The sequence below is a fragment of the Equus przewalskii genome, chromosome 17 (genome assembly GCF_037783145.1).
Source record: "Equus przewalskii isolate Varuska chromosome 17, EquPr2, whole genome shotgun sequence".
Lineage (NCBI taxonomy): Eukaryota > Metazoa > Chordata > Mammalia > Perissodactyla > Equidae > Equus > Equus przewalskii.
In genome coordinates, this window is record NC_091847.1 from 47,092,296 (window position 1) to 47,115,779 (window position 23,484).

A 23,484-nucleotide genomic window follows, 5' to 3' on the forward strand; every position below is an offset into this window, starting at 1 on the left:
TCTCAAATATATATTGAACCCCTGCTATGCGTGACTCTATATTTCTCTGCACACTCAGTTTTTAGAAGCTCCATCTCCTCTGTACCCCCAGGATCAAGGCTAACCAGGCACCTTCCCTTCTTTCTTGCGTTTGAGCAATTCTTTCACCATATGGGGTCAGGATTACTCACTTTTAGCCTTGTGTTGTTTCAAATGATTCTGTAGCTCCAGCATCTTTTGTTTTGCAGCATTACTACTACTCTGTCTTCTGCCAATATCTCCTTCTTCAAAATGCCCGAATTCCTTTGACTATTTTCTAGGGGTGAGTATACTCTCTCTTGTACATGAAGCCGGTCTGTTTCACTGGAGACCTCTCCCATTTACACAACGTGATTTAAAATCAAAGGCTTCCATCTCAAGGCCCCTTTTTTTTCTGTTCCACTTTCTTTTCTGCTATTAGACTGGATCATGAACTATTACGTCAGAGGCAGAACGGTGGTACTTGATGATTCTCTACACTTAGTGGATTTGTTTCCAGGCCCCTTTGCCCTGACTGTGAAGTGTCTTTTCCCAAAATTCTGTTTTTCCCATTCCTCAGCCCTTAGAACTTACCTGACAAAATTTTGCTTTGCTTTTGTCCTAAGACAATTTGGTGAAACACTTCTGTTAAGCCTTGCTGTACTCACTCAGAAAGGCCATGTTTTATACACAAGATTGCAACTTATTTAATGCTTTTCTATATAAGTATGGCCAATAACAAAAACTCTAAGCTCAATGTCAAACCTGATGCCATGGTGATAAAACAAATACAAAATGCCTCTAATTGGAACAGACGTTTTACGTTCTGAATATTTCTGTAAATTCAGTCCGCACAGCCAACGAAGCCAGAAGCAGAATACATTAAGAGACATAAAATTGTAAAGTGGACATGTGGATAAGCTTTATTGATACTCTAAAATATTGTGATAAAACTTTCTCTCAGGTCTGCTCATTTTGGGGCACCACATAAAACAACACACACACAATAAGAATTGTGAGTAGTACTGACACCATTAGAAGTTCAACCTATTTGGACCCACAGCACTCACTCTAGACAACTGCAGTTTTAAACTTTGAGCAGATGGCCAGAATTAAGTCCTGGTGATCCTTTTCCACAGCAGTGAAGCCGACATGCAGTAAGAACTACAATGGCGAGGATTTAACTTCACCTGGAAATAAGCTAGTGGGACGGAAATGGCAGGATCTGATAGTGATGTGGCTGTAACTTCAGCAGAACAGCTGCTTCCACTATAAGTGCCTAGTGCCTCTGCATAGGACTAAAACGATGGTCAATTTGGTGGGAAAACTATAATTGAATAGACTAAGGGAAAGAGATAGAAAACGGAGGTAAATGAATCGGTTGAATTGGTTATTTACTTTGGGTAAGCAAAATAAAATGTTCTTTAATAGAAGGTATTGCACTTATATACATGTAGCATTGGTACTCTGTTGACATAACAATAATCTATGATGACCCTGCATTGAGGATAATTAAATGAAAGGAAAAAGAGGGAGCAAAGAATATTCTCTTGGAAATTCATGAAAATTATGCTGTGGTGACAGTCAATACTGTTTGAGTATTTACTGTACGCTGAGGATAGTAAAAGCTCTTTAGATATATTAGCTTTTTTAATCCTCATAACACCCTGTGAGATAGATACTGTCCTTTTTTCAATAAATTTTATTTTTTAGAGCAGTTTTAGATTCACAGCAATATTGAGCAGAAAGTACAGAGATTTCCCATATGCCCACTGCCCCCATGTGTGCACAGCCTCCGTGTTATCAGCATTCCCCTCCAGCGTGGTACACTTGTCACAATTGATGTACCTACATTGACACATCATTATCACCTAAAATCTATAGTTTACTTTAGAGTTCACTCTTGATATTGTGCATTCTATGGGTTTGGACAAATGTGTTAATGGTATGTATTCACCATTATTAGAAACTATTTTTATTCCCATTTTAGACCTGAAGCAATTAAGGCAAAGGGAGGTCACACAGCTGGTAAGTGGCAGAGCTGGACTGAAAAGGATCTGCTGGATCTTGCCTAAGGAGGTTTACCTGAGACCCGTGGAGTTTTAGGAGAGTTGGGTGGGGGTGGGAGGAGAGCCTGATTTTCTTATTAGCAGGAACTCTGGAGGAGGCACCCGAGGGGAGTCAATGAGCGCCTACGTATTCACATACAGGGATGACAACCTGGATGTTTCTCATCCAGGGCGTTTGGCTCCAGTGTGCTCTTAACCATTATGGCAACCTACCTCTTGGAGCATTATTTGTTTAAATAGTTCCTAACTTTCTAAAACCATTTCAATCAAATACAATTTGATTGCCACAACAATCCTGTAAGACATACTATCTCCATTTTACAGACTAGTAGCAAAGGTACAGAGAGATTTCAAATGACTTGCCAAGAGTGTAAAGCTGGTTGCTGGGGAAGTCAATATGAGAACTCAGGAACAGAATTATGCGATTGAACTTAACCTGCTTCAAAGCCATTAATCTTTGTCTCAGGTTTCCACAAACAAGGCTGATGGGGATGCCTCATGTCTCTCATGATCTTGAGGAGATCTTCCGTGGTGACTGACAGGATCCATGAGACTCTGTCGTTAGCCCCACCTCCCACCCTCAGTGTGCTAGGCAAAGGCTATTTACATGGTGACGTTATTGAACTAAATTCACTTGAAAGCACCAGGAATTTTAACGTTTCCTGGTTTAACCTAAGTAATATCACCCAGTTTACTAGGCCAGGAAAGTGAGAAGAAGGTGGTATAAGTTCAAGGTCATAGAGTGAGTCAAAGAGAAGAGCCCAGGCTGCTCAAGTCCTTAAGAAACATGTCACTCCTTCTTGTGCACAGGCAGACCATTTAACTCATTGGTTTATTGGCATCTGAGAGTCATATTTATGGATCTATAAAAATTATCCATTGCTACAAAAATTCAGGAACGTAAGTCCAGGGAATGTTAAGTGGAAGAAACTTGCCAGTGATATTTTCTAGAGCCAATCAGTAAAGAAGTAAACCTATATTGATCAAGTCATTATTCACCCAAGCCAGGATGAAGAAAAGTGGCAGTGGTCTTTGATCTCATTTCCTACCAGTTTACAAGTTTGTTAGCTTGTGGCTGCTACTGTAACATCCAGTTAAAGCAATTTCCAGGCCATTATTGCTCTAAGGCAACAGCAACTTTTCAGTTGATGTTGACGTGGCCTGAATGTGTGGGAAAACTTCAGAGATTACTCAGACATAAGAAAAAATGAATTATATGAGTGAGAGTCCCATGCACCACACCAGTCCTCAGCTAGGAAATCAGCGGCATGATCCAGTTGTTCCTAAGGGCACCAAAAGTTGTGCAGGCAGTCCCCACAGCCTCAATGGTCGCTCTTAAAAAGTACTCAGATGTGGATCTCAGAAAACTGAGAATGAATTATGAAATGTTCTCTTTTAAAATTTCCTTCTCTTTAACAATCTAGTACCTCAAATATCGTTCCTACACCTCTTTTCTATTAAATCAAGTAAATAATGTAAAGAGGGGATGGAAAGATGTACTCATCTTTCAAAGTCAGTTGACTTCTTTGTATCGCATTATTTCTGCATCTTTGATTCTCCCAATTTTTCTCTTTCATTTTTGTTTTTCCATCCATCTTTCTTTGCTCGATTTTCAAAGACCTCATTAATACTTGCCATTTTTCTGCTCCTTCTCGTTTTTAATATGTTCAGTATTTTATTTCTCTTCCCTTTCTGCTCATGCTGCCATCATCTTCTTAGTCTTTGTCCAAGTAACTGAGTTTGCACATGGTTTTATATTTTTAAACAGTCGCTCTGACAATATTCCAACTGTCTCTGGAGAAAGGAATACCATCTTAAATATAAATCAGCCTGAGCCAAATGAAAGCATACTCAAGCAAGGCATCAAATCCCTACTCTGATTTCCAAAACCATACTGAGAAATAGCTTAGGTCAGCTGGAGAGGATGTGGCAAAGGTGAAAAATGATAGTGTGAAGAGCCCCTGGTTATGTCAAATTTTGCTTTTTTATTACTTTAGACTCACCAATAAATTCTGGGAGCCATGCCTTTTTAATATATTTCCTTGGTCTCTGCTAACTCCAGCATTTGGCAGATAAAATTCCAGTAGACTTTCTAGAGACCTCTTGCCCCTACAGCAGCTAAACTTCTCAATGCACCAACCATGGAGCAAGAGCAATGAGAGTGTGAATTCCGATCTATTTCTACCCTTGCCTTGCTGTCTTAGCAGGGACTGCTTCTATTTGATAACATGTAGCATAATATTTGAGAAACGTTTTCACTGGCTCAAAGCTAGTTGTCCAAAAATAGGGGAAAAAAAAGCACATCTCTCGTACATATATTCCTACAGATATAGACAGATGATGAGATGTAGATATAGATGATATAGATACAAATATAGATATAGTTATAGATATAGATAAGTGAGGAATGAAAGATGGATTGAGGACAGGGAGGGAAAGAAATGTATGATGATTCACTGAGCCTCTACTCTGTCCCCAGTGCTTTAGATATATTACCTCATTTAATCTTACAATTATCTTATGAAGTACTTATAACTATGCCTTTTAAAAAGATAAGAAAATGGAGGCATAGGATGGTTAAGTAACTTGCCAATGGTCAGCTAGTAAGTGGTGGAGTTATCTATGAATCCAAGTGAGGATGGTGATGATGATGATGTTGAAGAAGGAGGAGGAAGGGAAAGAGGAGGGGAAGAATTTTATTGAGCCAGACTCTGTACTAAGCATTTCATACATGTTGTTTCATTTGTAGCAACTTTCTGAAGTAGATAATATTATTACTTCCATTTTATAGATGAAAGACTAAACGGTAGCATAGATAAAATAATTGGTCCAAGTCACAGAGCTAGGGGGTGGAGGCTCCAGGATTTGGACCAAAACCATAGCCAACTGACTTTATATCCCATACTGCCAACTCCAAATCCTCCTGCTTTTCAGTATGTAACCATGTCTCTTGAGACATTTGAAATGGAAATTTAACACTAAAAATATATTTTAGTGCCATATTTAAGAAAAGTAAAAATTCTGTTTCATTCGAGATATGACTAACGTGCCAATGTGCCCAAGTATTGAAAGGGTTATGTCAAAAGATAATTCAGCCTGCCTGGGAAGTGTTCACGACATCTTGTCATCACTGCAGTACATGTAGGACTTCTTCAGCATGCCTTGGGGGTTCAAGGTAGTATCGGTGGGAGAAGGAGAGAGCAGTCTTACAATTGCAGGGTTAATGCATCCAGTTAACTCTATCACTCTTATAGAATTAGATTGCTGTTGAACTGGATTATTAAATTCAAAGGACTGCATGAACTCAGCTAGAATTAATTTCACGTTAGGACTCCAAACTGAATAAAACCAATTAATTCATTTTAATAAATCCCTTTTACATGGTTAAAGCAATTAATGATGGTCTCCCTTTCCTTTGATAAAACTATCCTTATAAGTAATGCAGATAAAAATATATGTTATTCCAATAATTATTTTCCCCTTTAATTCTTTAGATCTCCTTGTCTTTCACAATGTCAATTTTGAATAGGTGGGAAAGTATGGACTTACAGGAAGTTACATTAATTATTTAGGATGTGCCAGGCCTTGTGCTAAGTACTTTACTTGCATTCTGTTATGTGAGGTAGGTACTACATAATCTCTAGTCAATGGATGAGGAAACAATGGCTTGATGAGATTAGTTAATTTTCCTGTGTTACATAACTAAAAAGAGCTTGGGTTCAAACCCAGGTCTTTCTGACTACAGAGCTGAGCTCTTAATCAATATTCATTGAATTTGGGGCCACCCCGGTGGAGCAGTTGTTAATTTCGCACATTCCACTTAGGTGGCTCAGGTTCGCCAGTTCGGATCCCAGGGGCGGACATGGCATGGATTGGCAAGCCATGCTGTGGCAGGTGTCCCAGATATAAAGTAGAGGAAGATGGGCACAGATGTTAGCTCAGGGCCAGTCTTCCTCAGCAAAAAGAGGAGGATTGGCAGCAGATGTTAGCTCAGGACTAATCTTCCTCAAAGAAAATAAACATATATTCATTGAATTCATAGCTAGTCAAATGATCATATCCAAAGGTGTAGACTAATAGGTGATTGTCAGCATGGGAGGGCTGTGTATTGTTCAGTTCTAGGTCTTACAGTTTAAAAGAAATATAGATCAATTGGAGTGTGTTCAGAAAAAAGCAACTTGAAGACCAAGGGTCCACAAACACTTCCTTTCAAGGGGGATCTTAGAAGCGAGCAATGGTTAGCCAGGAGAAGAAAAGACTCAACATAGTCTTCTCTTCAGAGATTTGAAGAGCTGAACTAAAGGAAGTGAAATGATCCTGTGAATACAGGGGCCTAGAAAAGACTGTTTCCAAGGTTCTTTAACATTCAGTGATTCTATGATATGTTCCTCATTAATTAAAGGAGTATGTCTTAATCAGTTCAGGCAGCTATAACAAGATACCATAGACTAGGTGGCTTAAAGAACAAATATTTATTTCTCATGGTTCTGGAGGCTGGAATGTCCAAGATCATGGCACCAACAGAAACATATTTGGTGAGGACGTTCTTCTTGGTTTGCTGTTGGCCACCTTCTCTGTGTATCCTCGCTTGGCAGAGAGCAGGGAGGGCTAGCCCTCTTCCTCTTTTAATAAAGACACTACTTCCTTAGGCCCCGACTCCCAATACCATCTCATTAGAGTTTCAACATATGAAGTTTGGAGGAGACACAAACATTCAGTCCATAGCAGAGTAGAGGCAGTGGAAGCTGCTGGTCAGTTCAGCTTGAGGAGGAATTCTCTACTAGAGCAATCTAATTGTGGCAGTTGTGCCTCATCATTGTGATTCCTAGCCTAGGTCAGAAAAACGCTTGGCAGGAATTTTGTAAAGGAAATTTAAATGTAGGGTGATTGAATAAATTAGCTGCCTTTCCCAGACTGGCGAGTCCATGAATTGACACATAGACATTCAGTTTTGCAAGATGAAAAGTTCTGGAGATCTGTTGCACAACAGTACAAACATACTTAACACTACCTGACTGTTCCCTTAAAGTTAGTTAAGATGGTAAATTTTATGTTATGTGGGTTTTTTTACCACAATAAAAAGTAAAAGAAAATCTATGCAAGAACTAATGAGATAAATCATAAGAAAATGTTTTGAAAAGAGCAAAACTCCACTCAAGTTTGAGGGAATGTAAATAATATCAACAAATTAGAGGGGCAACATTCCTAATTGATAGGAAATCTTTCTTGGTTAAATGCAATTATATATGGATGTGGGTTAATGAGTGAAAAGTTCAAATTAATTGATAAGATCAAATTTATTTTTAAATTGCAGTAAACAATCTTAATAAACACAATGAGAAGGATAGGACCCACTTAGCAAATATCCTAAAGCTGGGGTCAATTTAATCATTAGCTTTACTCAAGTGATATTTTCCTAAAGAAGAAGTCTCTACAGTGGTGTTCTTTTTATAGTTTTTCTTCTTTCAATCTCAAATACCCCTAATATCTTCTACGTGAAACAAAGTCACATGGATACGCAAACACGAAAAATAGTTTAGAATCCCTCTCCAGAAAGAGAGGGTTATAATTCAAACCTGTGAAAAGAGAGATTTCAAATAACACTTTGAGGTTTCTTAGCCTTTCAGAATAGCTAGAAGTTTCAGAGAAAAGTCAAACTCTCTTTTCTGATTATCTTGTTGTTTGTGTTCTTTCCATTGTGGAACCAACTCTTGCCTATATTTGAAACCAAGAAACAATTGCCTTTGAATTCTGTGTATCCTTGACATCTTCCATTTTCTGACATTCACTTTCTTTCTAGGTTTCCCTTGATAGCTCTTGGACTGAAATGTAGAAGTATTTAGATAGTATTAGAGGCAGTCATTCCTTTATAGTTAGGCATGAAATACTCTGTCTCCCTAAGCTCAACCTACTCTGCTTTTCAGTTTCATAAGGGTTAATTCCAGTCCAAATTCCATTCCTTTGCCCTTCTTTCTCTAGGTTGCGTTGATTTATTTTCAGCTGCCTAAGCTATAACAATTGGGGGTGTGCAATGAAGGATAAATTAGCTGTGATTCTAAATTGCACCCGATCAAATGGGGATATTTTTAAATTAAATCGTTGTTCCCAATTTTTTTTCTAAGCAACTATAATTTCTAAATTTATGACTCACATATAGCTCTGGTGTAACTTACAGGAAAGTTTGATGCAGTGATGAAAAGCTTAAATCATCTCTAAGATAAAAGATCAGAGAGCTATCCGTAAGGTATGGTAGCTTCCTTAGTCCAAAGCAGGAAAACATGGGGGAAGACAGTGGAAATGGGAATCAGGAAACATTAGTCCGTAGTGCCAAGGCTAAGGACTTTTCCTGAAGGCTATTGTCAAAAGGATTGTGGTCCAAATGGCTTTATTTACCATATTTAGAAAAGCAGGGGAAAATGATTTGTGTACCCTTCAACAACATATTTTCTAGATATTTAGCATTTTTCTCCCTTCTTTCTGATTCTAGCCTACCTTATTTTCTCCATAGCACTTTTATCCACCTAACATATGATATATTTATTATATCTTTATTATCTGCCTCCATATCACTAGACTATAAACTCCCCATCATTCCAAAGATTCACCCCATAGTTGGAGTTCAATAAATATTTGTCAAATGAAGGAATGAATGAATGATGAGACAGCCTTTTTAAATTATAATTCACATTGCATTAAAAGTGATTCTATTGGGGAAATTTATAAACAAATGTGTTTGGTACTACTCAGAATAGGGTAAATGGAACACACTTAATAGTTTCTCTGATGTGTTCACTTTTTCCAACAGTGAAGATGGATGATACCTACAGTCTCTCTAACTTCATGCCAGAAAATGAAGCATGTATTTTAACATATAAATCCAGAAATTTTAGAGTTCTTTGGCCTATTTATTTCCAGGGATATTTGTACATGCTACTCTTGAACACCAGTGAAAACTCGTAGAGTGAGATGTCTTTGGCCTATCTGGTATTATTGGCTTGGATCCAAAATAATACTGAATAAAAGTCTTTTGTGGACTTTCTTTCAGCCGAAGTCAAATATGGCAATTAAAACAATATTCTTACAGTATGATAATGAATAACTTTATTGTTTTTAAGATACCTCACAAATGCATTCCAGGAATAGCCCATATAGTAAATTGGAATAAAAAGGGTACAGAGTGGAAATATCTTTCCTGGTTACCCCTCTGGATGACAACAAGGAACAGATACTATCATCTTTATGCAAATACTCTGAAAAGTAAAATATTACCACTATAAATAACAAATATATAAATAATAAAAAATTTCCTAGGAATGGTTCATATGCTTTTGATAATTTTTTGGTTTTGCCCAGTATCATAAGCTCTGTTCCTAGCCAAAACCTGCCTTCCAACCCGACTATACAACCAACCACACTTCATTCCTTTGGTGGGCACTGTGGTAGCCTCTCAACTTCCATCATACTTCACCTGGTAAGTAGTCCAGTTCTCCTTCCCGTCTCTAGGAGGAGTTCCCTTCTTCGCCGGCTTTAGGTGTCGTTGATTCAGGATTGAGCACATGATGCAGGCCAGGGCAATGAGAACGGAGAACAAGATTTGGAAAAGAAGCTTCCTCGCTCTCCTGAGGGTGCTTCTGGAATTGCTTTCTTTATTTCTCTCTGTCATGAACAAGGACTTGTACCCAAATTTGTTGGCAGCCGGTTTGGCTCTATATGGGTGATCTGACACCCCAGAATGTAGAGTAGAGAGGCAACAAAAAAGTAGGTGGTTGATAATATTGCTTGGACTGAACCAAGTTCTCTCCAGAGTCAATGTATTTTTGCTTCATTGTTAATATCAATGTAAATCAGATGTTTGGTTCCTTGTCACCAAGAACATCCTAAGAAAGGAAATTCCTTTCTTCAATAAACACCTGCTAAGAAACTACTAACTGTAATGCTTTGCTGTCCAAAAGTAATCAAGATCTTTTTCACACCCTCAAAGAACTCACAATCTGGCAGGAGAAACAGAAAGTAACACCAAGCTGAGGTGGTGATGCAGTGAGAGTGGGCCATCACAGATGCAGGCAGTAGGTGGGTGAATTGTTTAAAGAGAATTTTGAAAGTAATAAAATCAACTAAAATTTAAATTTCTTTTTATTATCGCCATGCACTGCCAATTCTAAGTAATGTCAGCACAGGGATAAAATACTTCTCCCTGCCAGGGTGGACAATTCCCACTGCCTTCGGGCCTCCAAACCTTGTCTGTTAAATGACTACCTATGAATCACACTAAATCATCTTCGTAGCTTGGAGTTCACCCTTACGTAAATAAGCCTTCTAAAGGATGCTGCTCTTGGATCATGTGGGAACCAAACTCTTGATTGCATTAATGGGCTAGAGCTATCTGATTATAACCGTGTCAGCAACGGGGAGTGTTTAATTCAGTACTGTATGAAGGCAACTTAGGAACTTATTGAAACTATATGAAGGTACATCATGGGATAAGGAAAATTACATGACAGAGAACATTAATGTGATGAAATGGAGAGCTGATATATACTTCTAATTTGTTCTTACTGAGGAACTGATGACATCTCTCAGCCAGATGTGGCTAAGAGAACAGACTCAGTAGTGACTCCAAATGACTCCAGAAGTTTCTACTAAGGTAGTTTAATCCGTTGCTAGTCTTCTGTGCACCTCTCCTTCAGGCTGCAATCTAACCCTTGTTGGGAGGTCACTTTATCTGTGCTTTTTCTCTCACTTTCTGAGGAAAAATGGTTCCAAGATTGCTTTAAGTAAAGTCTTTATCCATTGTGGTATGAAAGACAGCTGTTTTACCATTACTGCTTGGCTATTTCCTACCTGATTACACTGCAATGTAGGTACAAGCAATGTGGAGCAGGATAACTAGGGCTGGTGAAGTCAGTCCTCACTCGGGAGGTGAGGAAGAGCTGGGTCCTGACAGATGAGAAAGCTCTGTGTAAGCAGGGGGAGAAAGTGAAGGCATTGAAAGCCGAAGAAATAGTTTAAGAAAAGATACAAGAGTATAAAAATGTATTGTATATTATGTATTCATTAAAGGACAATAAAGCAGCAAGACTTTTTTCATGGCTGAGTAGTATTCCACTGTGTATATATACCACATCATCTTTACCCAATCATCCGTTGATGGGCACTTGGGTTGCTTCCAACTCTTGCTATTGTGAATAATGCTGCTATGAACATAAGGGTGCATATGTCTTTTCAAATTAGGGTTTTCATGTTCTTTGGATAAATATCCAGTAGTAGAATAGCTGGATCATATGGCATTTCTATTTTTAATTTTTTGAGAAATCTTCATACTGTTTTCCATAGTTGCTGCACCAGTTTGCATTCCCACCAACAGTGTATAAAGGTTCCCTTTGCTCCACATCCTCTCCAACACTTGTTATATCTTGTCTTTTTAATAATAGCCATTCTGATGAGTGTGAGGTGATATCTCATTGTAGTTTTGACTTGCATTTCTCTAATAATTAGTGATGTTGAATACCTTTTCATATGCCTATTGGCCATTGTATATCTTCTTTGGAAAAATGTCTGTTCATATCCTCTGCCCATTTTTTGATTGAGTTGTTCATTTTGTTGTTGTGTTGTATGAGTTCTTGGCTTAGTCACAAGCATATAAGGTTACAAAGTTTCATTGAGTACTATTTCTGTATAACATTAACATTCCGTTTAAATAGTTTAATTTCCATTAAAAATGTTTTGACGTAAGTTATTCAGAAGTGTGTCTGCATTTAATTTCCAACTACATGGAGATTTTTATTAATCTTTTGGTTATTATCTTCTAATTTATTTGACTTGTGGTTAGAGTAAGTGGTCCGTACTGAATTTCAACGTTGAACTTTGCTTAATAGCTTAGCATGTGAATTTTTTTTAAATGTCCCAGGTTTTTTACTAAGAATGCAATATCTCTGGTTGTATGCAGGATTCAATAAATCAAGTTTGTTATTTGTATTAATCAAATCTTTTATATTCTCACTATCTTTATCTGCTTGATCTATTAATAATTTAAAGGTTTGTATTGAAATCTTTTATTATAATGAGAGATTTCTCCTTGTAGTTCCAACACTGTAGCACTAACATTACTAAACTGTAGCTCTACTTTTTTCTTTATGTATTATTTTGTTGTTTTATTAGATACGTACAAGTTTACAGCTATTATTATAGCCCTCTAGTAAATTGATCCTTTTTATCACTAGGTACTAACACTTCTGATTTCCCAAAGCTTTTTTTCTTTAAGTTTAAGAATACTTTATATTCTCCAATCTTTTCTTGGTTAACATTTACCAAGTATGTCTTTCCCATCCTTTTATTTTCAATTTTTCTGTTTCATTACAGGCGTGACTTTATACACAGTACATGGCTGGTTTTAGGTTCATCTTCATTCTAATAAACTCTCCTTTTAGTTGGAAATTTAAGATTATTTACATTTATTGTGATGATTAACATATTTGGACTTATTTTTATCATTTTACTTTACTCTTTTTCTATGCCTCTTTTGTTTCCTCCTCTTTTTGGACCGTTATGTTTTGGATTGGCAGAGGGTATTTTTTTCTTATTGCTTTGTTTTCTGTCTACTAGTTTGGAAATTATCTTATTTATATTATTTTAGTGGTTGCCCTAGAAATTTTATCATGCATACTTAATAAAGTCCAATGCTAATCAGTATAATAATCCTATCCTAAAACTATACAAGGATCTTGGAATATTTAATGTTGATTATTGCTTATTCTGTCTCCTAAGTTTCACATTATGGTCTATCTTTTTTTAATTATTATTCCCTACATTAGACATGACTACTGTTATTTATAAAGACAGTGTTTGTTTAGATTTATCTGCTTATTAAGCAGTTTCTTCTCACCATTGCTTCTTGCATTTCAGACAGTCTTTTTGAGATAATTTTCCTTCTTCTACGATGTATATAAGCAAGCCCTGGTGGTCTAGCAGTTAAGATTTGGTGTTCTCAACACCAGAGCCAGGGTACATTTTCTGATCAGGGAACCACACCACATGTCTGTCAGTTGTCATACTGTGGCGGCTGCATGTTTCTGTGATGCTGAAAGCTATGCCACTGCTATTTCAAATACCAGCAGGGTCACCCATGGTGGACAGGTTTCAGCAGAACTTCCAACTAAGACAGACTAGGAATAAGGACCTGGCTATCCACTTCTGAAAAAATTGGCCATGAAAACTCTATGAATGTCAGCAGAGCATTGTCTGATACAGCGCCAGAAGGTGAGCAGATAGAGCAAAAAGACTGGGCAGGGTTCTGCTTTGCTGTACACAGGGTCACTAGGAGTTGGAAGAACTCCACGGCGCTAGCAACAAAAAAGTATATAGCATCAATATTAGCTTCAATATAGCTTCTCATATTAGAAACTCTATTTTGTTGTTTGTTTTGTTTTTTAATGAAAATGCCTCTATTTTTATCCTCATTCTTAAAAGGTAGTTTTGATATTTACGTTGAGAATTATTTTCCCTCAGCACTTAGAAGACATTATTTTATTGGTCTATGGGTACCATTGTTATTGGGAATCTTACCATTAAATTTTTATCCTGCATAGCTGTTCTGTCTTCTCCCTCTGGCTATGTGGAGGACCTTCTCTATCTTTGGTGTTCTGCAGTTTCTCTGGATATGTCTAGGTGTGGATTTCTAAATGTTTACTCATTTGGCATATGGCATGCTTTCATTATTTGTGGAGTCATGTTTTTCATCAGTTCTGAAAAATTTTGATGCAAATATTCAATTTAAATATTGCATCTCCTCCATTATCTTTAGTTTCTCTAACTGCACTGCAGTTGTATATATATGATTAATATTCTCATATTATTCTCCATACCTCTTAACTTCTAATAATTTCCATGTCCTTGTGTCTACATAACTGTATCAAATCTAAGTCTTCTGCATCTAATCTGCTTAGTCTCGTTAATTTGTTGTAGATGGAAATGGAGAAGTAGAGTAAAGGAGGATTTAGTAAGTGCTGGAGTCATTTCAAAGATAGAGAAGATAGATTGATTCCTAAGTAACTTACATTAATAACCATTATCCTTACTGTTCTGTTTGTTTTAGAATATCTATCAAATGCATGCTGTACAATTAACTAAAGTTTTCACTTTAAAAGAAATTTTAACTCTTATATTTCCAATTGTTCCATTAATTTTCCTTTTTAAAAAACAAATAAATTGGGATCTTTAATAAGTTTCAAAGTTCAGTTAAGAAACTTAAGAGTCAGTGCAGTAACACGCATTTACAAACTCACTGCATTGATTTCTTTGATGCGGGATCCTCTCCCAAGCCCTCTCAAGCCTTTTACCCACGTCTCTAAGAGGGTATGCATGACCTAACCAAAGGCCAGCACCATGTTCTCTGAGTGCACTACTTATTGTTTTCCAAAAAATCAAAAAAGCCATGAGTTCAACAATAGCAGCTGAATTCTCCTGCTATTGAGCAAATTCATTTTTTATTGACTCTCTTCAAAAATATGTGACTGTAGAACTGCTGTCCCACTATTCTTAGCAAGGACAAATTGATCATACACTTCAATTAATAATCATTTGATGCAAAGCCCTGAGACTCCTGTTTGTCAAAGTTAGTTTCCCTTGTTCTACACTAACTTAAGATGCAGAGCCACAAGTGTGAAATTAGTTTTTAAATGTTAACACATCACATTTAATAGCCCTTAAATTTGTTGGGTCTTTTAAGTCCCCTTTCCCCACAGATTGAGAATTGATGTTTTTTTATTTTATAAAAGATTAGATTAATACATACAATTTGATCTCAGAAGTGATATTAAATATACGTACATTCTATATATCTGGTAATATATCGTGATCACATTCAGAATAAAGACACACTTCCTTCATTCCCTATGTTGATAGTCCTTCTCCTTTCCTGCCTTTCTCCCTCCCTTCCTGCTTTCCTTTCTTCCTCCTCCTGCTCCCACCAAATACAGAAATTATTTGCAGCCACTGTGTTGACATTTTTCCCTTTTATAATGAGTTCAGCATTTGCCAGTATGAGCATTTGGACTTATATAGAAAATAACTTCTTGATTATTCATAATGATAAAGGGGGACAGCATGTGGGAGCAGAAGTCCTCTGCACTTTTAGAGCTGACAACCGGTATGATGGGGTTGGAAGGCTTTCTGACCCTTGATGCGATCCCTGAAGGCTTAAATTCTACTACTAGCAATTTGATCCTTTGGGTTAGGGCATGGCCCCTTATCAAAATGCAAATCCCTCTGGGCCAGAAAATGCCTTAAGCTGCTATCATTCATTAACATCAGATGACTAATTCATATATTGGAATCTTTCCAGCAGAACTATGCTGGAAGCTGATTTTGTAAGGAGAACTAGACACATTCAGTGTGAAAGCGATTCAGGACTAGATGAGGTCACGTAACATCCAAAGCAGTTGGAGCAGTGGGAGACCATTGCAGGCAGAAAGAAAGAACAACTAGAGATTGAGGAGACTCAAAAAAACTGATCTAATTCCCATTTTTGCCCATCCTTATTCTTAAGTATAATTTTTTATTTTTTAATGAAGAAAAAGATCCTATGAACCTAGACCAGGGGACATAGGTTCCTGCATAATTTCATCTGAGATCACATTAGGCAAAAATCATGGAGAGTGGGAAGCATCAATAGAAATTAACTTGTAGGTGATCAAAAATATGAAGGAGTGTGGGCGTGGGAGGTAGAGGTTATTTATTGCATTTATAGGATTTTAGAACACATTTGTATTTCTGATAAGTGACTGCTAAAACTAGGCACAAAAACTGGTCAAACATCTCATTTCAATCCAATATTTAAATATTCATTTCACCAAATTAGAGTTGGATATGTTTGCACATGCTCTCTTTTTCTCTTCTTACATTTAGTAAGCAGTTCTAGTTTCCTTATTCATACAAGTTTCATTGCTAATGTTCTGGGGAACACATTGAATGAGGAAAAATAAAAGAGCTGTCCCCAAGTAGCTACCAAAGGGCTGCAAGAAGGAAATAAAGCAATAAATATAACGCAAGCTAGACTATGATGTGAGCTCTCTGGGAAGTACAGGTGAAACACAATGTGGTATGCAGAGAGTGTTAAACAACCTTCGACGCTTTAGTTATAAATAACCTGTTTGGCCATTGCTATCAAGATTGGCAGTTGGGGTGACAGTTACTTCCATGCAGATCACCTAAGGCAAGCCATCAGTTATCCACTGAGGTGAGAGTTAACCAGAAAATCCTGGGAACTCATCATTGATGAAAAGAGTCTCTGCTCCCAGCTTTGCTCTTGAAGATTTCTCTGAGACTATTCCTTCTGAGTCAGGATCCTTTCTTATCATAAGAGTAGGGTTGGGGGTTGGAAGATGCCAAAATGCTAGAAGTTAGAGGGACTTTTTGAGCTGAGGTGGCAGAAGGCACCAAGGCTAAGGAAAGGTTCAAACTGGACAACTATGTGGAATTGCGTGATCCAACTTTTCAGAAGGAGAAACTTCATGGACCGCAAATTAGAAGGAGCCAGAGGTGGGTATTGAAGCCAGGGTATGAAGCCAGAATTCTGTGAGTTAGTCACGTTGGATCTCACAATAAATGTTAGTGTTTGTGACTGACTTTTACTTTTACAGAGTATATGGGAGAAAGGTCTAAGGTCAAACTTATTGGGCCAGGAGTTGTGTGGACATTGCTAGATATTGCCGGAGCCAATCTTCTCTGGACAAGTCAGACTCTCTATCTTTGCATGCTCACACTGCTTAATAATAAGTGATGAGAATCATTCTTGCCTCATCTATGCCACATGCATTTATTAAGCAACTACTGTGTTCCAGATTCCATGATGAGTGTGCATGGAGAGTCAAATGGAAGTAGTTGGTGCTCTAGAACCTAGAATCCAAAGGGAACATACAAAACACTGGCAAGCCAGACAGAGCTAAATTACATGTATTTTTGTGAGGTTGGCCAAGGGCTGGCTTTAGAAGACTAGCTTCAACTTTTAAATAGTCATAATTAAGCTTCCCACAGAACTCACATGATAAATCATGAAAGTCCTTTGGTTCACAGCCTTCTCATAGACTGATGTATTGTAACAAGTTGACCTTGAGAGCACATGCCTTTAAAGTACTGATAAGCAGAAAGTAAGTGGGCTCTTTTCAGTTAACACTCAGGAACCTTTTGGATTTTCCTATCTGTTCTCCTGCACCTACATATGCCATCCTCCTGCCCATCTGTTCCTTTCACTCAAGGTCCTGGAACCCTACACTGTGGGCAGGATTTTCACTTCTCAATATAGAACCTTGTACCTTACTTCATGGTCCAACTGACTTCCTGAGAATAAATCATTGTCCTTGTATTTTGTAAGAGACAACAAACATTGATTTTGTTGTTAACGTATGTGAGCCTCTGTTCATTCAACAGACTATATATTTTAATCACCAATAAGTGTCCTAAAATTACAGATTATTATGCCCCGAAAGATCAACTTTTAATGAGTTATTGGTTACAATCTGAGGGGCCCTGTGTCCGGATTAAATGCAGTGTGACTTAATCCTATGGTAAGTAACTTCTCTTCATTTGAAGTCTTGAAGTTGTTTTAAATGCTTTAAACCAAGTTTCTCCAACAGCAGTGTCAGGATTGTGACATGTTATGCTAGTTTTACAGCGAAAAGGATTCTTTAGCAATGTGTTGAAAGGCAATGTGAGTTCACTCTGAGTCTTTGATTATGTTTAATAGCTTCGCTGTCAGACAGTGAGTCATGATCTTTTTCTTCTTCTTTATAGTTTGTATTTACACCTCCTTGCATTTGGTAAAAGCAATGTAACAGGCTCTGCCCATTGACAATTATGACTCCTTTATTTTAATCAGTGCAAAGGAAAAACATAACACTTGGTACAATAGGATGTAAAACCTTTTCTTTCAGCCATTTTAAATTTTAGTAGTTAGATGTGTAACCTTGGAGAAAGACTGCTTTTGAAACTAAATGTCAGCATATCCAGTCATCTGATTTACATGAAAAATTTTGCTTTCTTTCTATTGGGTTCAATTTAGCAAGTAAGGCAAAGACTTTTTTTTATGTTGTCTATTTACAAGCCTTGGTGATATAACCATTTATAAGCACGCCTTTGTAATATTTTATTTAATGGAAGAAAATCAATGCTAATTATCTCTCTTATCCAGTGAGGCTGAATTTGTCTGGCAGCAAGCTGTGGTCAAAGTAAATGACCAGAAAGAGGGCATCCACTAAGGCGTGGGATTGGTATTTCTGAATCCCTATTGGACTACAATAGTTGCTAATAATTTGTCTCGTTTGCCTCTCTAGGCTGCATTTTTTTAAAGTAATTTCTTCTAGAGCTCTTTGAGCTTAGTTTTGCAGGAGTTTTTTCCACCTATGCTAATGTCATTAGTCAGATGTCACTAATTTGAAAATAGGTTTCATCTCTTTGGGTGAAAACAATTTGGAGTTCAACCGAGTTGGTACCCGACTACCTGGGTTCTTGCCCCTCAGACAGGACTCTATTTAGGATCCAAACAGAGAGATGAAGTAATGGGTGAGTATAAGGTGAGCATTGGCAAATTTTTTTCTATAAAAGGTCAGGCAGTAAATATTTTTGGCTTTGTGAGCCATACAATCTCTGTCACAACTACTCACCTCTGCTGTTATAGCACAAAAACAGGCATAAACAACGCGTGAATGAATGAGCAATGATTGTGGCTGTGTTCAAATAAGACTTTATTTACAAAAACAGTGAGCAGGATAGATTTGGCTTATGCACCATAGTTTACTAATCTTTGGTATAAGATAACAGCCCTCTTGGGGTCATATTTGGACACGATACTAAAGAAATAGTGACCGCATAAATTTTCTTTACGTGTCCATACAGAGAAAGTGTTGGGGTTGCTTTGGATGCCGAAGTTATTTAATTTTGCCCTAACACCAGCAAGCCCTTGCTCAAGGCTTACAGGGTCCTAGGCAACAGGTATTTGAGTAACAGGCAGAAGACAGAAAAGACCTGGGCAGAGGTATCAGACAGTCATACCCACCCGATATGTTTTCCCAGGTATTAATAATGTGAGGTGGAATGCATTGAAGTGAGAACAGAAGAGGGAACCTGGCTGTGGAAGAAGTTCAGACCAGACACTATTGCCAATATGTCCATTCCAAATAAGAATCCATCCAAAAGCTTAGGAAAGTAGGAGTTATCAAGATAATGGGCTCCTAGCCTACTAGACAGTTCAGAGATGAGTGTCAATCCCAGTTGGGACATTGAATTGCTTGGTAGGCATCACTGTGGACTGATAGAAGGTATCTGTGTTGGAGGAGAATGTTGGGGGAGCTGATGGAGGAGAAGGCATGGAAGGAAGCAAGGAGTGGTTGATGAGACATTCAGAAAAGTAGAAACATGTTATTCAGCAGCTATATCAGACACCCAAGTTTTTCCCAGATAATTTACACCTGGGGTATTGCAACATTTAATTAAGGCACCTCTGGAGTGTGTGACCACATTTGTGACGTACAGATCAGGTATGTGTCTGCAGATAGCAGTGCAGAGGCTGGGGTAGGGGGTCATCAAGACCTAGAAACTAGGCAGCAGCTGACCAAATTAAGGTTGTAGGCATAATGCTCACATAGATCAAAAACTATGAGGGCCAGAAATGAACTCTTTCTCTATAAAGTCTCGATTATACCTCTGCAGGAAAATCAGACACTTTCCCTAACACTGCATTGTTCCCTGAGAGTCTTAGCTCCTGAAAGCCATGTTGTCTACCTTTTTTTTTTGACACATAAAGAACTTTTACATTGTAAAAAGATTTTAAAATATGCAGTGAGAATTTAACTTGAAAATGGAAGTATTTTCAAGATGAAAAGTAGAAACAAAGATCAGCATAATAGATATTATGTTCACCAGACATTTCAAGTTAGGATGAGTTATTGTATTGCAGAAAATTTTTAAAAATAAAGAGAACAGTACTTTTAACCTTTATGTGTATATTTAAACAATCATAAAACATTTCTACTTTTATGACAAGAATTTCAATATGCTTACAAAGGAAAGTAAAGAAGAATACTTGATATTAACTGTATAAAGGCAATGTAAATGTAAAACATATTGCGTTTACAGTCTCGAGGAGACCCATGTGACTTTGTATACCATTTGTGTAGGTTTATTGTAAATTTTTCTGAAAGAGGTGCTTTATTTGTTCTTTAATAAAGTACAGGCTTGGCCACTGGTGGAGAATAATAGCGACTCTTTAACTTCACAATTGGTGGCTTCTCTCGATAAGATTTGCCTGAGAGGAAAAGTGCATTCCAAGTCTAAGAAATTAACATCTCCTGGGTGAACAAAGCTCTAAAAAGAAAAAAAAATCTTAGCTCAGAACGTCACAATAGCTGGAAACAACAGGAGTGATGCCTAAGTCACGTGGCTCTTTGGCAACTACATTTGGGGAGCTGCTGTTTGACTGACAGAAGCAGAGGAGCTGAATTTGAGATAAACAGAACTGAGGTGCTTCCTAAGTGAGCCAGGAGAGATGAGACAGCTAAATGCAAGCAGCGCTGATTGTACTCAGAACCCTAGACTCCCAGGATAAATCTACATGTGAAAAGTGGGGTCTGGGTAGGAGCCATGTTAGAAGGTATACCTACCTACCTGTCCAAGGCTGATTCTGGAAAATAACCATCTGCCAGGCAGCCCACCAGCATTGATGAAGGTCCTACCGCATGCAGAGCATTGGAGAGAGGGGCCATTTCATGGAAACTGAGAACCCAAATCCAAATTGACACCTGAATTTGAAATTTAGGAATGTGCACTCACTTTATGTAAAGAAGAAAATTGAAAAACTAAGGTAATAGCAAAGGCCACTCACACTTGTCCAGATTAGAGGAATACCCAGAGTCAGGCCCCTCTGCAGAAACTGCTAGGGAGCCCAGAGTCCGTCAATGTGTGCCAGCTATTGATCTAAAGTCATGCTAGCCTAAGAGAGTCACTGACCAGCAGGTGAAACGCAACCACATAACCTGCTGAGTGAAAACTTGGGTCCACCTCTGAGGTTCCCAGTCCTCAAGACACTTGTTTAACTTCCCATTTTCCACGCAGAGGGTTGAGTTCAGGCACTGAAAACACCCTAGTGAAGTGTTTACATTTCCAGGAGCATTGGTGTCTCTACTCAGCCAGCATCCTGTAGAGGTTCTGAAATGCACTCTACCTCCACAGTCTCCATATTCCTCCCTCTGCCCTTCCCATGAAAATGTGGAAAAATTCACTTATTCAGCAGGTGGCAAACAACTCACTTGGTAATTGGTTTAATTGCAATAAATTAGCTTATCAATGATTTTGGAAGAGTTATAGCTCGGTATTGCAGACTTCTTCACTCAAACTGCTTCCCCACAGACCCATTTGAGGGCCCTTAGAGAAGACGAACTCTTCTGATTGCTAATCTGAGGGGGAAACGTGCTAGATTGCGTTCACTTAGCCTCTCTGTTCAATTGCCACTGTGATGAACTGGGGTTTGCTAGTTTTCTGCCTGCTTTATACAATAGGGATAATGGAAATAAAATGAGTACTTCAGAACAAAAGGCAGTAAAGTATTATTACAGCTAATGAAGGAATGATTTGTTTTGAATGCCGATTGCTTAGAGGCAAGGATTTTGCAAAAATCAAATAACAAATGGTTACCATATTGGCAATGTAAATATTCCCTTATTGATCTTCTATGGAAATCAGATTTCAAATAGAAAAATGCCCGACATACTGGAGAACAGTATGCATCTCTGATGAATTGTTACCAAGCTCCTAACTTGCTTACATTGCATTTTCAGAAGCCACCTGATGCTTAGATTTATAATTTTTCCTACGTTATTTTAATTTCTAGATTCCAAAGGTTAGTAAAATTGAAAAGGGAAAGTTTCATGAGTTGCAACAATCAGAACGAGGCTATCAAGCACAGCACTAGACTCACCTGGAGAGTTTATTTAAAAGACAGATTCCCAATAGGTGTCCTCCAGAGACTTTGAGTCAGAAGAGCTAGGAGGGCCTAGGAATCAGCATTCACACTACACATCCAACGTGTTTCTATGCTTGTGGCCCTTGATCATATTTTCAGAAAAACTGCAATAGAGTACGTTCTGCTTTTGAATCAGGCTTCACAGGACACATATAAGGAAGAGGACGGAAAGTTAAGAGGCTTAAAATAGCTGAAATCAGAGCTGAGATCAAGCCTCTGATTCCGAGTAGACTGCCAAAAGGAAGGAAAGGGATAAAAAGGAATATATATAGCCAGGCCATCACCTTACTCCCCTTTTCCTGATCCACATCAAGTCCACAACTAACAAGGGAACACAGAGCTAATCCCCCACAGTCTCCAATGCATCCACTGAATTCAACACACTCTATTTGTCGGGAATAAAAGCAGCTTTTAGTTAGCAACACTGCAGTTACAGAGACTAGGGCTACCCAATATCAAAAAAAGAAGAAAAAGGTAAAAACGTCAATTGCACAAATGCATTGTCTGTCCTACTAATGATTTTAAAACATCTGGATAGCATACTTAGGCTATAGTTCATCCAGATGTTTCAGCTTTAGCTACAGAGCCATGCAGTGCATTCAAGCCTTCTGTTTTCGTGTGTGTTTGTTCCCATTATTTCAACAGGCAGTGTCTGATGAGCATGTTCTGGGGTAGAGGGTAAAGACACAGCCTGAGGACACTCCCCAATTTCAAACAGATTCTGTCCCAAAGCTTGGTTTCTAACTTAGATGTTCAATATTCAGAGCATAGCTTCCTCTGGAAATCATGTTACATGCAGTGGTTAACTGCTCAAGCCAGTCCACAGAAGGCTCTTTAATCCATAATACAGCTAAAGTTGGATGTGGATTAAATTACCCTGCTGAGTTATGGAAGCAGGCTGCCCCATGAAGCTCTCTAGAAGAGGAGGAGGAAAGGAAGAATTTTTTCTCTTTCCTGCACTCAAGAATGACCTTGGGCTACAAAATTCATTGCCTTCCTCCCCCATTCTCTGTTAAAACTCATGTTCTTAAATTCAATTTGTCTGAACCAAATGTAACGGCAAGAAATTTGGTCAAATTTGATTATTAGACAAATAACCCCAATAACTCCTTACTTTCCAGGAGACATTTCCCTTTTAAAAGAGGTTGTTTATTTTTGTTGTATTAATTTCTAATTGTTGAAATGGCAGATTATTAGAACTACATGAACATAAGAGAAATATTCAGATTCTTTTGGAGAAAGGGAGATTATAAGCAGGCTGGACTTGCCCAGGAATCCCCTCGAGTCTATGCCCCAGACATTTATACCAACAATTTCTATTTCTCCACTTCCAAATATTCACATTTTCCAAAGGTTATACATTATGTTTTCAAGCGGCCAAATAAAGACAATTAGACCACCGATGTGCAC

General features: G+C 38.0%; 1 protein-coding gene across 4 annotated transcripts in view; it reads left to right on the forward strand.

The window, feature by feature from the left end:
- Positions 1-23,484, forward strand: part of B3GALT1 (beta-1,3-galactosyltransferase 1) — a 322,833-nt gene that overhangs the window by 207,692 nt on the left and 91,657 nt on the right. Inside the window, exon 1 of one of the 4 annotated variants that reach the window (XM_070580059.1) lies at positions 17,408-17,626. The exons of the other annotated variants lie outside the window; for them this stretch is intronic. The gene's annotated coding sequence lies outside the window, so the exon portion shown is untranslated. Of the gene's footprint in view, positions 1-17,407; positions 17,627-23,484 lie in introns of those variants that run through there. 4 annotated transcript variants of the gene reach the window in all.